This window comes from Mauremys reevesii, linkage group 2 (genome assembly GCF_016161935.1).
Source record: "Mauremys reevesii isolate NIE-2019 linkage group 2, ASM1616193v1, whole genome shotgun sequence".
NCBI lineage: Eukaryota > Metazoa > Chordata > Testudines > Geoemydidae > Mauremys > Mauremys reevesii.
Genome location: NC_052624.1, coordinates 263,200,716 through 263,214,420, shown reverse-complemented (window position 1 = coordinate 263,214,420; position 13,705 = coordinate 263,200,716).

Genomic DNA, 13,705 nt, shown 5'->3' with positions numbered 1-13,705 from the left:
AATGGACAGTATGGGCTGATGGGAGGAGGGGACCTCAGACTTGGAAAGGCTTCTACCCACATCTGGCCTACAACAGGTATGGCCAAGGGCACCCAGAACAGAAGCTAGCATGGCAGTGTAGCATAATATAATAATAATACATTAAGACTTATATAATAATTACAAAAATTATAAAAAATGTACATGCTGAGGTTCCCTCCATAGGATCAGCCTCCTCAGTCCTGGTCTGGATAGCTGTTTGGTTGCTGCAGGGCAGGAATTGGGTTCATCTTCATCCTGGATGGCATCGGGGTCCTGAGCCCCGAATAAATCCTGGCCCTCTGGGGAGAGCTCTTCACCGGCCTCCTCGTGCTCATCCCCCAGTGAGTCTTACTGGTCAATCTTGGGGGGGAGGCTGTGGAGGGAGAGGCTGATCAGCACGATCCATGAGCTGCCAGGGGTGGGCAGTCATGCACTTTATGTAAAATCCTGTCCAGCTCCCCCCAAAAAGGATGTGGTGTGTCTGGATTTTTTCCTGTTGTCCCTCATTTTACCATCGTAAACTGTTTGCTCTTTATCTGACACTGTTTAGCATCCCAGTCATGGGGCCCTCGCAGACAACTGCCTAGCAATTTCAGTGTCTGGCCAAAACACCTAAGCTATGGCATGTCCTAACCTAAAAGTCATAAAGCTCTGACTCCAGTGAGGTGCTTGCCAAAAAATATCGCAGCTCGAACTGCAAACCATAGCAGTACTTAATGATCGGGTTGAAAGTAGTGAGTGTTATCTTATTGGTGAATGTGACAGTCATGAGATAAGACAGCACATCTTATATGTTCAGTGAATCTGCACTGTATTTCCTGATAGTTGGATATACTATGATAATGCTGGAATTGCAGCCGAAGATTTAAAAAAAAAAAGTAACACTAATCACGAGCAGTAATAATAGGAACTTTTATATATCACACTTCATGTTCCAAACAGTTTACACATGTTCGCTAAACCTCCCAGCACCCCCCGAAATGTATATATAGTTATTGTAATCTCTTATGTCTCACGTTGCAATGCCTAGAAAGTAAGGCCATCATGGATTGGGCAGGTTAATAATTAAAAAAAAAACAACACAAAAAAGCAGAAGTAGGCACCTACGTGGCCACAGCTATGGGTCAGACACTGGCCATATTTGCCCACAGTTAGACCTGTATGCACACAGCTTGATTAAAACAAACAGATCATAGTCCAGTGAGTCATTCTACCACTCTAGGATCCACCTCCCTTTCCTGGTTACTTTCATTTTCTGCAGAAAGATCACAAAAAAGCCCTTCACATTTTCAGCTTTCCTGAATTTTTCATTATCTGTCTTAATCCAATTATTATTTTTGTCATCATAAAAATACAAGACCACAGCAAACTCAAACTGTTTTTTTTAAAACTTCAATTTATTTAGCATGTGTCTGATAACTGTGGGCATGATCCTGATGTCACACCAGTATAAAATCAGGAGTAGCTCCACTGAAGTCAGGGAAGTTAAATCATTGTAAATTGGTGTGAAATCAAAAGCAAGCTCTGTGTCTTTTGCATAGCCAGAAGAAAGCTTTCTAATTGACACTCATCTTTATTTTCTATTAGATATTTAAGAGAACCCTTTACAGAGGTACACTATGGGCCATATTTTCTTCTCCGAATAAAATGAGTCTGGAAGGTTTTCTAGCAGTCTCTTTAGCCTACCATAAAACTGAATTGTTTCATAGTAGAAAAGAGACATAGGTAGAAAGCCAATGTACCGTGTAAACACAACAAATCCTGTTTCAGATTTTTAAATTATTCCCTCAATTACTATTGTTGTCACTCAACTGAACATGAAGATCCAGTTCCCCAGCTGATATACGTTGGCACAGCTTCGTTGACTACAATGGAACTATGCCAGTTAACACAAACTGAGATCTGACCTGAAACATGCATTTAAACTGTGAATGATCTAAAAGGCATAAAAGATATTAAAGATCCTGTTTCTTAACTATTGCATAGGTTGTAAATTAAATGCCAACCCGATGATGATAGCACACCGATATCATGTTTAGATTAGCAGACATCATGGATTACAGTGTGCAAATACCAGGTGATTGAGATTTTTATATGGGGCAATGATGCTAGCTTTATTTTAATACACATGTGGCCGGGCACTTGGTTTCATTTTAATCTCCTTGCACGGTCTGAATAAAACAGAGTACTTCTGTTGAAGTTTATGGGCCTGATCCAGCTGAACTGTGCTTGGCACAGGACCTAGAGAGAGGGTGGAGTAAAATCCATACACCACCTTTTGTGTTCCACTAGTTCTGGGGCTGGCTGGGGGCCAGTTCAGTTCCCAGAACAACTGAAAGCGGCCAAAGGGCTGCTATAAACCAGCCAGGGATGACTGGAGAACAGCTACAATCTGGCCATGTCCCCTTCCCTCTGACAGGCTTCCTAGAGACTCTAATTGGCTATGCTACTGCTACACCATCCAGGGATTCCTCTTACATCAAGGTGGTCATCAGCTGGCTTTTTAAGATAGCTTTCCCGTCCTTGCAGGAGGACAGGATTAGAACTGACAAACTGGATAAATGGTCTGAAATGGATAGGATGACATTCAATAAGGACAAATGCAAAGTACTACACTTAGGAAGGAACAATTAACTGCACAAATACAAAATGGGAATTCTAGGAAGGAATACCGCCAAAAAGGATCTGGGGGTTATAGTGGGTCACAAACTAAATGTCAGTCAACAATGTAATACAGTTGCAAAAACGGCGAACATCATTCTGGGATGTATTAGCAGGAGTGTTGTAAGAAAGACAGGAGAGGTATTTCTTCCACTCTACTCTGCACTGATAAGGCCTCAACTGGAGGGGTATTGTGTCCAGTTCTGGGCTCCACACTTTGGGAAAGATGTGGACAAATTGGAGAAAGTCCAGAGAAGAGCAACAAAAATGATTAGTGACCTAGAAAACATGACCTATGAGGAAAGATTTTAAAAATTGGGGTTGTTTAGTTTGGAGAAAAGATGATTTAGGGGAGACATGATAACAGTTTTCAAATACATAAAAGGTTGTTATGAAGAGGATGCTACATAGTTCTTATTAACCATTGTGGAGAGGACAAGAAGTAATGGGCTCAAATTGCAGCAAAGCAGATTTAGGTTAGACATTAGTAAAAACTTCTTAACTGTCCGGATAGTTAAGCGCTGGAACAAATTACTTAGGGAGGTTGTAGAATCCCTTTTATTGGGGTTTTTAAAGAACAGGTTAGACAAACACTCGTCAGGGATGGACTCTAGATAATACTGCCTCAGTGCAGGGGACTGGATTAGATGACCTACCGACATCCCTTTCAGTCTTTGATTTCTATGATTATTTTCCCACCAGTCACATACTGATTAGTCTAATCAAAATATATTTACTTCTGGATTTTACCAGTAGACAGGAACATGTATCTAATGTTCTGATGAACAGTCTATTAATATGAAGTCATTATATATTTATTGTTGTTTGTTTACTTTTTTTAGACTATTTGTTTAATTCAGCAGGGACCTAGCTAAAAATCCAATAGAAGTCAAAGCAGCATAATGAGATTGCTCAATTTAATGTGATGAATGAGTCCAGGAAGGAAAAAGCAAGGAGGGGAAAGTTACAGGTATGCCAATCCACAGATGATCTTCAAGGTTTTAAAATAGCCATTAAGTAGTTTTGTGTAAAGGAATGAGTCTATATATAAAAATTGCTAAGTTTAAAGGGATAACAAGTATGTATAATCAGGCATTATCTGATTATCTATCTTTTTGTAGGATGGTAAATAATAATTATAGTTACAAACATAATTAAATGAAACATCATGTTATGTGCGCACGTGTGTGTGTGTGGTTACTTTCAGTTTACCATGAACATCGGAGCCCAGCCCTAATGATTTCAGTTACTACTCATTGTCATTGGAGTTTGTGGGATCAGGCCAACAGTCTTCATTCAAAAACAAAATGCTATGAGAAGATTCACCAGTACATTTCAGCTGTTTTGTGCTGCTCTGGTGGCACAAAGCAGTCATAAAGCCAGCTTAACTGCATGGTTAAACTTGGATTATAGCTGCCTTGTGCCACAAAACAGCTGGAGTCTCCCAGTATATCTAGCCTAATGTGTACTTTGGGTTTAATTCACCACTGCATCATTCTAGTTTTACGCCAGTGCAATTCCTCTCATGTGAGTGTTGCTGAACTGTGTAAAATAGAGTAACGCAGTGGTGAATCCAGATTCACTGGTATACTTCAGCTCTCTTTTGTCTCTGGAGACACATCATCTTTCTTTATTGTGTGGTATTCAATTCATTTAAAAGAAAACATGATGTTGATGTTAATGCAACATTCTAACTAAGAATTTACTCATTTGTATTTCCAGGAGTTACTGTAAATCGTCCACCTTCATGCATCTGTAGTATTTTGTGTTACTGAAATTATACCACAATGTGTGTGTGCAATGAGACAATGAGTTACCGAATCTAGCCCAGGACTGGTAACTCAGTCTCATTGCACACATACATCTATGGTATAATTTCAGTAACACAAAATACATCCTGCTACATCCTAGCTGCTTTGCAAAATCGCTGCACTGTATGAACCATAATTTTGAATTTCTTGATTTTTTGTGTGTCTGCAGCAGTAACACTGTCATGTTGCATTTAACTTAACTTTTACTCTAAATGCATTGTTTTTATAAAATGAAAAGATTAAAAAGAAAATAAATTGGATTTATTTCAGTGTGAAAGTCATAAGATGCCCACCCAGAGGGATCCTTTGAACATTCTTGTATGGATGCAATCACACAGTAGAATTAACACATGGAACTGATTCCATTGGGCCAGCTACTTAGGTCCTGGGGCAACTGCAGTGATCTCAGCAGAGTCACATAGAATGTAAAACAGCATAAAATTGGGTTCATTGTGTGAGATTCCAGATAGACTCATGCACGAGTACTGCAACTTGGAAGATAGCTGTAAATTTAGCATCTGATCCTGCAAGTTGTAGCCATGTCTTTTGAATTGATGAGCTCCCTCTGTGTGCTCACACCCATTGCAGGAATGGGCAATGAGTGGAAAGTCACATACAGCACATGAACTTTTATTTCTAAAGCAAACCTTTTCAGACATCTAATTAAAGAGTAATACAGGGTTGCAACTTTCTTCTGGCCACAAGGGAGTGCTCAGTCCCTCTGCAGCACCCTCCCTCTGTTCTCCATCTTCAGAGCTCCTTCTGAGTTCTATGCAGTCTCTCATGAGTAGAACTATCCTTCACTTGGGGCTGGTTTAATGACTGCAAACAGTCCCACATCGTCCTTAATGGCTCAGACATAAAGTTCTGCATTGCAACCCAACAGTTCACACTTATCCCTGGCTCTTCTGCCACCCACACAGAGCTCTTCTTCTGCCAGCATCTGTTCTTTACAGTGTCACCACTCCTAGCTATTTCTACCTTGCACTCAGCCTTCTGGCTCTAGCTTCCTTCTCCTACCAGCATCATCTCTGTTCTTCTGAGGGAGAAGCCTGACTATATACTGCCCCTCTAGAGAGCTCTTCTTGATTGGCTGGAAGAGAGGGTAGCTCTGTCCCACCCGACCCTAGGGCTCCTAGTCCCAAACCTTTAAAGTTGCAGTGCTCTAGGTTTTTCTCCAATCCAACTGCTTATTCCCCAGGACTGTTCCATCTCCTGGGTCTTTGTTCATTCCAGCTTCCTGGAGTGAGGTGTTCTGGCCTCTTCTACTCTTAAAGGGCCAGTATACCCCATTGCCTGAATATACCACATTTGTTTAGTCTGGAGAAGAGAAGACTGAGGAGGAACTAGGATTGCCAGGTGTCTGGTTTTCAACTGGAAAGTTCAGTCTAAAAGTACAGTGTCCAGTCAGAAGTACTGACCGGACACACAAATTACTGCCCACAGGGGTGCCAGAATGGGGGGGGGGGCAGGCACAGCCCACCGCACCACCGCAGCATGTGTGACCACAGCACAGCACTTACAGAGAGCTGGGGGCAGCAAGGCTGTGAGCCAGGTCAGGGCCAATCCACACCGCAGGATTGTGTTTGGATCGTGTCCTGTTTTCCATCCTCAACTCTGCTCCCCAGCTCTGCCCCACCCCCTGCTGCAGAAACACTCATCTTTGTGGGAAGCCACTCCAGGGGCTCCAAGTCACGGACCAGAGCCACAACCCGAGACAGGGATCCCATGTGGGTCGGACCCTTCTCCCCAGAGCAGAGGTGACTTTGCAGCACCAGCTCCCACTTCGTCTCCCTCCCTGTGCCACTCAGATGAGTTCGTCCCGGCCCAGGAAGGTGGGGACCAGCACCCTTAAATCTCAGGGCATTGCAGAGCCTGGCCTCCAGCTTGCATACACAGCATGGGTAAGGAAGGGCATTTTCCCCATCTCGGCCTGGTTCGCCCAGATAGACTGACAACACCCCCAGTGTCCCCTCCCATGATCGCTGCCTGCAAATGCCACCACCAGCCTGGCCCAGGGCTTGAGGACGGGGGGCACCAGCTCATCAACCCACACCAGTATGTAGAGTCCGGTTTTAAGAAATTGGGTAGTTGGCAACTCTAACGATAACAGTTTTCAAGCACTTAAAAAGTTACAAGGAGGAGGGTGAAAAATTGTCCTTGTTAAACTCTGAGGATAGGCTAAGAAGCAATGGGCTTAAGTTGCAGCAAAGGAGGTTTAGGTTGGATATTAGGAAAAACTTCCTGATGGGTATTTAAGCACTGGAGGAAATTGCCTAGGGAGATTATGGAATCTCTGTCACTGGATGTTTTTAAGAACAGGTTTGACAAACTTCCTGCCTTGAGAGGGGGGCTCAGTCACGCGATGATCTCGAGGTCCCTTCCAGTGTACACTTCTGTGATTAGAGCCTGATTTTCAGAGGGGATGTCAGGTGTTCAGAAACCAGGCCGTATGTACATGGCAAGCTTCAGATGGTAACAAAATGCTATTTTTCACTTTTCCAAATGCAGAAAGACTCTGAAAGTTATATAAAGTATGAAAAACACTGTTATTTCACTATTAGATAACTCAGAAATGGCAAAATGATGACCATATGTTGTGGCAAACCTGCGATTAGTCCACCCTGTATAAAGGATTCAACCTGGGAGAAAATGCTGCAGAAGCTTCAGCTCAGAATTCAGTTTACTGAAATATTTATAAACAACTGAAAACAGGAATTTGCTATGAAAATGCTTCCTCAAGCCTATCTAAAGCATCACTGCTAGGAGGTTATAAAGCTCAAAGCCAATCTCAGCTCCTTACACATTGGTTTTTTTTTTCTCTCTCTCTCTCTCTGCTGATTTTCTCAGTCATTGAGAAGTTTACAAGAGGAGGCATTCGATCAGGTACATGTTAATTCAAAAGAAAGCAAACAGGTTTGATTTTTTTTTTTTTGGTTCCTTTCACAAAACGTAAACCAGTTAGTTTGCATTCTTGTTAGTCTGTCTCCTGGTACAGGGAAGTAAAAACCACATATAGTATGTAAGGAATTGCTGGAGAGGAAAAGGCTGTGGCTTCTCTAACCTTTTTTTAATAATGGATCTCATCTTAACAGAGAGATTGTCTTAACAACACTTCCCCACATGCATTCAGCATTTCATGGACCATTTGCACTTCTAGCTACAATCCATAACAAACCAACAGCAACCACATCACTTGCTTACACGGAAAAAATTAGGAAAATATTGAATGTATTTTAAGTGTCTTGAAGGCAATCAGTGTTAAGTTCCTTTTTGGAAAGCCTTATTCACTCTGTTACTATTCCTTTAGTCTCCTCTTTCATCTCTTCTGTTCTTCTCTTCCCTCTCCCTGCCCATGCTTTCATGTCAGGTGCTGATAATGATGCTTCCATGCATGTGTAGCCTAAGCAACAGGGTGGCTGTCCTTAGAATTTTAGGTAAAGGGTTCTGAAGATAGGAAACAATTGATGTTTTCCATCTTTTTCCATAGACTAATATGAAATTTTCACCCCTCCCTACAGGTGTGATCCAGAGCAAAATTCCACACTTCACTGAAGTCCTTCCTGAGGAAGGGGATCAGGACTGGACCTTAAATAAATACTCATGAACAGGGTAGCCTGAACTTATATGTAAATATATAAGGCAACATTTTTATACAATGGCCTCCATTGTGTTCCTGCAAATAATTATGGTTGTCATTTCGATGTCTAATAATCCCTGTGCTTACCTACGAACACATTTAGATGACTCTAGTTTCACCCACAAATTATTTCGGGTACAAAATCGATGGGGAGGGGCAGACTAATGTGCTGAAAGTTTGGCCCATAAATTGTACATAATAGCAAAAAAGTCATCCTATATTTCTGTTATTTAATAGGTTTGTTTGCTTGCCCTGAAATTGTTTATATTGTGTAAATTGCTAAAGGCAACTAGTTGAGTGCTCTCATACCCTTCTCCACATAGTCACATCGTCCACCTGAGAATAATTGAATATGGTTATTTATATAACCTAGCATAAAGCCATTTGGCCCAGCCAATTCATGAGTGGCAAAAGAAACCTAAATTCTAACCCTGGGCTAAATTTACTGCCTGACCTTAGGCAAGAGAACTCATTGTGACTCAGATAACCCAGTCTGGAAAACTATGTAAAAAGTGGGAATGCACTGAACATTGGATATTACATCTCAGCTGAATTGAGCTATGGCGGTCAACAAAAAGAACAAGAATAAACTGAACTCACTAAAGCATGAATAAAAGCAGGGCCGGCTCCAGACTCCAGCGCGGCAAGCACGCGCGTGGGGCGGCCCTTTCCCGGGGTGGGGGCGGCAGGCTGGGCCGGCGGACCTACCTCAGTCATGCGCAGGAGGTCCACCGGACCCCCGGGACGACCGGACCTGCCGCGGGCATGACTGCGGAGGGGGCGCTCGTCCCGCGGCTCCGGGGGACCTCCCGCAGGCATGACTGCGGACGGTTCGCTGGTCCCGCGGCTCGGCTGGACCTCCCGCAGGCATGCCTGCGGCAGCTCAAGCAGAGCCGCCGGACCTGCGAACCGTCCGCAGCTGCGGGAGGTCCAGCCGAGCCGCGCGACCAGCGGACCCTCCGCAGTCATGCCTGCGGGAGGTCCGCTGCTCCCGCGGCTCCGGGGCGCCTCCCGCGCATGACTGCTTGGTGCGGCCAAAAAGGTAGAGCCGCCCCTGAATAAAAGACCCTCCTTCACCCACCTTATTTCTTTATCTCCAAGCTAAAAGAAGCCTCACCATTGCTCTCATCTCTGATATCCTGGAATGTGAAATGGGGCAGGATCAAGACTGAATTATGTTCATGGCAGTGCATACTGCTATTTCTTTGGCCACAGAACCAGACATTCCAGGTCAGTCTTGAGATGATCTAATCAGGGGCATAGCAATGCATCTGACTCAGAAAAATAGAGGATACCATTTTAAAAATTATTTTGTTCCCTGGTACACTAATATTTTTACTGTTACTCTCAGGCCCTCTCAGAGGTCCAGAGAGGCCTGGGCCACTTCCAGCTTTTGAGCCCCCTAGCCATAATAAAAATAAAAAATGATGACACATGAAAACAAAATAAAGCACCAAAAAGAGAGAGACATAATTTGAATATTTTTTGATTTAACAAATGCTTTCTAGCCTTTTTCTGTGCAAATGCACTAATTATTGAGGAAAAATCTAGCTTTCATGCAATGTCACAGTTGATATTAAGTATGGTGAGCCCATTCAAATGCTCTTGTCCCATAACTGAATGGTGATAGTTCTTTACCTGCTTCAACATGCTGAAGGTGTGTTCACCTGAAGCCACTGATGCAGGCAAACTGACAAAAATATGCAATGCATTTGTGATATTAGGAAACACCCCAGAGAGTCCAAGTTCAAGTATTTCCTGAAGCAATTCCTTTGGCTTGCCATCCAGTTTAAAGTTCATGGAATATATTTGTTTGAGGAAGATGACCTTGTCACTGAGATCTTTTGAGATTTCTTGGTTGTACAGTTGCTGAAATTGTTCAGCTGCAGAAAGTAGATCATCATTACTCAGTTTGTTGAACTGCCAAAGAAACCCCAAAAGAGTACAAATTAGTCGTAGTGACTCAAATCAACGTGCTAAACCTAATTGAATAGTGTCAGTGATGACAAGGAAGACATTGACCCTATAATGCTGCTCGGCAACAGATTCAGTAGGTAAGTTGCGACTGGTGGAGAACTCAGATGAAATGGCAATATTCTGTGCTACTAATTTGGACTCAGTCAGGATCACATCCCCTTGTTCACGAATCTGTTGAATGTTAATCATAAGACTCTCAATGTTATCCCTCTCAACATCAAGTGTAGCATTGTGGGCTTCAATTACCAGATTAGTTTGGTGGATCATTGTAAGTAGCTTCATCCACAAAGATGACATCAGAATGCATTCACATTTGGATATGTGCTTCTGAATAGACTGAAGTTCAGTTCAAGCCTGAGCCGCGAGATTGAGAGATTCAAGCTCATTTAAAGCCTGGTTTAACACCATCTGGTTGAACATCATCAATTTGTGCAGACCATCTAGTTTTGGGCATCCCATGCAGTGAAACAGGAAGATATTGCTTTAGAATTTCCCATCTTTGTGGACTGCTGCTGAAGAGATTGTACATTTGCTGAACAGTTCCAAAGTAAATAATTGCCTCCTTATATGATTCAGCACAGTCAACACCTACAAGGTTTAGTGTGTGGTTTCCATGGTTGGAGCAAATACAGTTTGAATTATGCTCAAGCAGGACTGCTTGTACACCTTTGTACTTCCCAGCCATATTAGATCCATTGTCATAGGCTTAACCAGGGGTCGGCAACCTTTCAGCAGTGGTGTGCCAAGTCTTCATTTATTCACTCTAATTTAAGGTTTCGCGTGCCAGTAATACATTTTTAGAAGGTCTCTTTCTATATGTCTATAATATATAACTAAACTATTTTTGTATGTAAAGTTAATAAGGTTTTTTAAATGTTTAAGAAGCTTCATTTAAAATTAAATTAAAATGCAGAGCCCCCCAGACCGGTGGCCAGGACCCAGGCAGTGTCAGTGCCACTGAAAATCAGCTCACACGTGCCATAGGTTGCCTATGCCTGGGCTTGACCAATGCAGACTTGAAAATCTAACTTAAAACCTTCTAGAATTATTCAAGCAGCAATTTTTTCCCCAGTTTTTCCTCATGAAATTATCAAACAAAATAAACCTTTTTTCAATTGAAAATTTTGAGCTATCTGCAAGCTTAACATATCAAATAACCATAGTAGTCTGTTTCTTGTGAGAACAATCTGGAGTGGCATCAACAATGATTGAAAAACACTTGGCATTTCGAATCTCATCAAGAATTGTTGTTTGTACGAATGACCCACATAGCTCAGTAAACTCGTTTTGTATGCGTGTGGAGAGATAATGGGTTTGCATGTGCTTTTGACTATCTTGTGATTCTTGAACATGTTTAACATGCTCTGATAAAAGTGGGTCATATTTGCTGATCCTTGGATGTATGAATGGGGGATAATGAGTAGGAGTTCTAGTGTCAACATTTTAACAAGAATGTTGAAAATTGGCAAAGGTGCAGAAAAGAGACACAAAAATTATTCAAAGTCTGGAGAAAATGCCTTACACTGATCTTAAAGAGCTCAATAGACCACACCCTGAAAAAAATCTTTACCAAACCCCCTCTTCTGGCCTTCCGACAACCCCCAACCTCTCCAAGCTCATCATCAGAAGCAAGCTCCCCACAGACCAGGACCCACCAACTCAAAGCAACACCAGACCCTGCCACAACAACAGATGCAAAACTTGCAGACATAGCCCCGTTGCTACAATGATAAATACCCACACAATACACCTTTCAAGATCTCTGGGTCCTACACATAGCCATCACAACATGTGGTGTACCGCATCCTGTGCACTAAATGCGCCACTAATAACTATGTAGGTGAAAAAATACAATCATTACTCTCTTGAATGAATGCTCACAGGAAAATGATAAAAGACAAAAAAAAATCATATGTGGGTGGACACTTTTTTCACGACACGATCACTCTGTATCTGATCTCTTAGTACTCATCCTCAAAGGAAACTTGCACAACAGCTTCAAAAGATGAGCCTGGGAACTTAAATTCATAACTTTGCTAGACACTAAAAATCATGGTCTTAATAAAGGCACTGGATTTACCGCTTATTACAATTTGTAATCTTCTAACTCCCTTTTTGTCCTAAGACTGCAGGGATGTTAAAGGGCCATTTCACCTTGAATGGTCCCTAAGGCCTGGTCTACACTAAGAAGGGGGTTCGAATTAGGGTACGCAAATTCAGCTACGTGAATAGCGTAGCTGAATTCGAAGTACCCTAGTTCGAACTACTCACCCGTCCAGACGCGGCGGGGTCGAACTCTGCAGCTCCCCCGTCGACTCCGCCAACTCCTTCTGCCGAGGTGGAGTACCGGAGTCGACCGCGGCGCTTCCGGAGTTCGAACTATCGCGTCTAGATCAGACGTGATAGTTCGAACTCCAAAAAGTCGAACTCTCTGCGTCGAACCGGCAGGTAAGTGTAGACGTACCCTAAGAATATGTGTTAACTACTTCTCCTAAACAATTTGTTCCACCTTGTATGTTGCTTTAATGCTCTGAGTACCTTTCTGCAGACCTGAAAAGCTCTGTGTATTTGTTACTTTCCTGACTGCATTCCTCATCAGCACTCCAGCTCATCCCTTCTGGTATTCCCGATGTCCAGTGATGTGTTCTATGTAGATGTCCCTTGACCACCTGATGGCGACTGACCCCATGAGTTGCCGCATCAGCTGAGGGTAGCGTTGACCGATTCTGCATTCTCTCAGCATTCGCTCATTCCTGGGGTCCCATGCGCCTAAGGCTCTGACGATTAGTGCATGTGTCTGGACTTGGTAACCCTTAGTTCTCAAGGTTTCAGCCAGAGGGGCATATTTCTCTACCTTTCGAGCTCGGGCATCATGAAAGGCCGGGGTCCTGTTCTCAAATGGCACTGTGACGTCCACCATGATGATCTTCTTCCGATCCTCGTTGGTGATGACGATGTCCAGTCGCAGTTGGCTGTCAGTTCCAGGGATGGTGGAGTTTACAACAACCTTCCCCATGGGTGGTGGGATGGCTCTGGTCAGGTGATCTTGGATGGCGTTGTGTCGCAGCTGCCAAACTCTCGAATGGGGCTTGCAGCTACACAGTAACACGTACTTTCCTCATGGATTGTATTTTATAAATGGACAACCAACCTAATTGTCCCTCAGTAATTGAGAATCTCCACTCATTGATATATTTTGCTTTCCACGACCAAATCTCTGTATAACTTTTCATGAGTCATGTACCTGAGTATTTGGATTCTAATATCTAAACTGTACTGTTAAATCTATTCACCTAAATTTGGGTTATTGCTGATTATGTACTCTATCATATGACTTTTAAAAACAAACTTTGTATTTGTGGATAATCTGAGCACTATACCCAGATGTACAGACACTCTTTTCCCAACCTATGTATTATATAATTTTTGTAACATTAGCTTTAATAAACATTTTAAATCTGAAAGCTTGTCTCTTCCACCAACAGAAGTTGGCCCAATAAAAGATATTACCTCACCAACCTTGTCTCACTAAAGAGCTCAATCTATTTAGCTTATCAAAAAGAAGATTGAGAGGTAACTTGATTAAAGTGTACAA